This window comes from Poecilia latipinna, unplaced genomic scaffold (assembly GCF_001443285.1).
Source record: "Poecilia latipinna isolate Pla-1442-1.1 unplaced genomic scaffold, P_latipinna-1.0 Scaffold2193, whole genome shotgun sequence".
NCBI classification, from domain to species: domain Eukaryota; kingdom Metazoa; phylum Chordata; class Actinopteri; order Cyprinodontiformes; family Poeciliidae; genus Poecilia; species Poecilia latipinna.
Genome location: NW_015114809.1, coordinates 10,781 through 14,197, shown reverse-complemented (window position 1 = coordinate 14,197; position 3,417 = coordinate 10,781). Strand labels below are relative to the sequence as shown.

At 38.0% G+C, this 3,417-nt stretch overlaps 1 non-coding gene across 1 annotated transcript; it reads left to right on the top strand.

Annotated features, from left to right (window-relative positions):
• Positions 1–17: 17 nt before the first annotated feature.
• trnav-aac (transfer RNA valine (anticodon AAC)) lies at positions 18–90 on the top strand. Its single transcript has one exon. It is a non-coding gene; the product is annotated as a tRNA-Val (tRNA).
• Positions 91–3,417: the final 3,327 nt, after the last annotated feature.

Genomic DNA, 3,417 nt, shown 5'->3' with positions numbered 1-3,417 from the left:
TAAAGCAGAGAAGTTCAGTTCCTGTAGTGTAGTGGTTATCATGTTTGCTTAACACGCTGAAGGTCTCTGGTTCAAAACCAGACAGAAACTGTTTCTGTAGGTTATGCATCTCTTGGGGTGCAGTGAAATAATAAGAGCCTTCCTATTTTGTGATGGTTCATTTGCCAATCGACTTCAATGTAGGCTTCTTTGAAATCGAAGCTACTTTACTTCAATTACCAATTGAAGTAATGCACATGTGTTAAACTAAAGGCCTGCGGGCCACATGTGGCCCCCCAGCATTTTATAGGCCAATGATTGACTTAAAATAGGTTTTGAGCACGAATTGACTACAAACTACAAAATATCACTGAATTAAATATTGTAATTTTTAAACTGAGCAGTAATTTTACATCCATGGAAACTCAAATGTAATATTTAAAACTTCAATACATAAAATCAGTTATTTAACAATATGAGGTGGTGTTTAATGTATTTTTAACATTGTATTTTTATACATTTATGCTAGGGGTGCCCAATTCTAGTTTTCCAGAGCTACCATCTGCATTCCTTCACTCACACACCTGGACCATTGACTCATTATAAGCCTCTACAGAACTGAATGAGGGAAGTCAACCTTTTGTCTGGGGTGTTTTAGCAGGGATGCCTTCCTGATTTGTACCGTCAATGTGGCCCGTTGAGGGGGGCCAATATGCTGAAGTGGCCCTTGGTGAAATTGAATTTGACACCCACTATAAACTATTAGATGGTGTCATTTGACATTTCTTACACTTTTTTTCCCCAAAAATATTTGTCATAACCACATGTGATTATTACAATAAGAAGTACTTTTCTGCGAAAAATTATGTACGGCAGGAAACTATCATTGCCCATTTTCCTGAATGCATCATTGCTGTGAAACAGAGTAGCGGCAGCATCATTTTGAGGGGATGTTTTTTCACAGCAGGGCCCAGTTGTTGGCTGAAGTTGAAGGAAAGATGGATGGAAATAAATATAGTGCAATCCCGCAAGAAAGCCTGTTAGAATCTGTAGGAGACTTTACGCTTCGGCATTGGTTCACCTTGAAACAAGAGAACAGACATCAACATACAGTCAGAGCTACAACACAATAGATCAGAAAATATTTAAGAGATAGGATGGCCTGCAATAAGACATGAAAATTGCAGCTGTCTTTCCAGAAATAGTCAGCAAGTAGTTATATAAGTATTGACTTAGAAAGTCTGAATACATGTGCATATAGATATTTATTTGCAAAACATTTAATTTCCTTTTAACTTTCACAATTTTGCACAATATTGTGTTGTTCTACTACTAGAAAAAAATCTAATAAAATATTTGTTGATTGCAGCGTTAAAATAAAACTCTTCATACTCATACTTACTGCATTACATGTGGATGTTTAATTTGAATCTCTTCACATCACAAAAATATAGCAACTTCGGGTTTCAGTGGAAGCATATCAAGAAAGAAAGACTGACATATTCAAGTCAAGTCAAGGTTTATTTGTATAGCATTTCTTTATTTTTATAGCACATTTTAGCAACGAGGCAGTTTAAAGTGCTTTATATCATAAAAAAACACAAAAATAAAAAGTCATAAAAACATCTTACAGTCACCAATTGTGAATAACAAACATTACATTTTGTCGTGCTTCTTAATACTTGATAACACAACATGATTCAGCTGTTTGAGGAACGACCACAGAAGACATTACGTACATAATCTTTAACCATTTCTTTGGGCTTTCTGTGAGAAATGTTTCCCTTAACTACATACTGTGTTCTGTGGGACAAAATAATCCTAACCTCAGATGTAACAAAGCAGCGTGGTGAGGGGACCTGCCTCCAACAAACCTGAAATGATGTAGTTACCTCTGATCTGCCCCTCAGCAACGCCAGTAAATGAAACAAAGACCCGAAAAGTGGAGAGGAGAAACGACTAAACGACTTCCCTCTCTGCCGACTCGGTGTTGGCTTTTACCTGTAAACATCCGTGGTGAGGAAGCTCGCTTGATAAACTGATCAATATCTTCATCTGCTCCCCTGTTTTCACCGGAGGAAGTCATGGATGCAGAGAAAAGTGGGGAAATTGATTGGACTGTACCCTTTACTGTTCTCATTTTGCCACCCTGAGGCACGACTTAGTAAAAGTGCCTTGATAGCTGATTGGCCTGAGACATGGAGGAACACCAGGAGTGCCTGGGTGCAGCCGTGAGCCATCCATCCTCTGTACCTGCAAAAAGAAGGAGGAAGTGGGCACCTGCTTGCTGAATAAATCATCACTTAGTACATTCTGCTGCCGCAGTCCAATTAAGCAAAGGGGAACCTGTGAATTCTGTTAGGTGGTATGATTAATTACAGAGTGCTGACAATACCCACTATAGCTCACAATATCCCAAAGGGCAAACAGTGATGCTTTGTTTTAAGTTTTTTTTGCACATTTTAACCTCATAAAATATTGTTTTATGTAGATATAAAGCATTATTATTGGGACATTTTCGCAATTTTACTGACATAACTAAAAATGTCAACATCCAAAGCCTGGCCCACATTTGATAGTATTAAAAAGTCTCTTAAACGAGCAAAAGGTACGTGAACAATTCAAATATAAAAGCAGCAAATGAGCAATCTCAACATTTCTGAAAAGCTAAGTGTATTAAGCAAATATCTACTTAGAGAAGATAATCATAATGCGGTCATTTTCTTCCTAGAGCTGATGAAATAGCTCTAGTTCTCACTCCCCAGCTCATGTTAATAGCGCCTAATTGAACACAAAAAGACTGAGACAAAGGTGAAAGGGAAAGGTTAACAGGACTGACACAAAGGGCAGAAACCAGAGGAAGTCTAGCCTTGAGTGTCAAATCTGACTCGCATCACAGTCCATACAAGGAGAAAATTAGGCCTGGCCAGTAATTAGACCAACTCCGGTGGCCGGGGTTCTGGCCTTAGCTTTCTGAGAAATTATAGCCTTTTCCAAGACAACTGCTTTTAATGGCTTCAATCCTTCCATAAATGATATGTTTGAGGGCTGACGTTTGACTGCTGCCGTGTCAAATAGAAAGGTCAGAGATGATGTGACAGATGAGCAGAGAAGAAAGGGGAGACAATGAGGGAATAATTGTGAAAAGGTCTGGTTCAAGTCTGCCATTTTTGGTTTCCCGTTAAAAAATCTTCTCTGAAGATGTTGCAGCATACGAGATCCTCTTTTCTTCCTTGTGTTTCTAGAAAGTCTTATTTGTCTAATAAAAACGACTAAAACAGCGATATGTTGTTAAGAATAAGCTACCTAAGCTTTTAATAGCTTTTTTTGTTAACTGCGTCAATCTTACGTCACCAGGATTTATTCCACTATTTTATTGCTTTATTTTACGTTAACCTGCTCACTTTAAAATCTTTCTTATCTCGGTGTGTTTTTGTA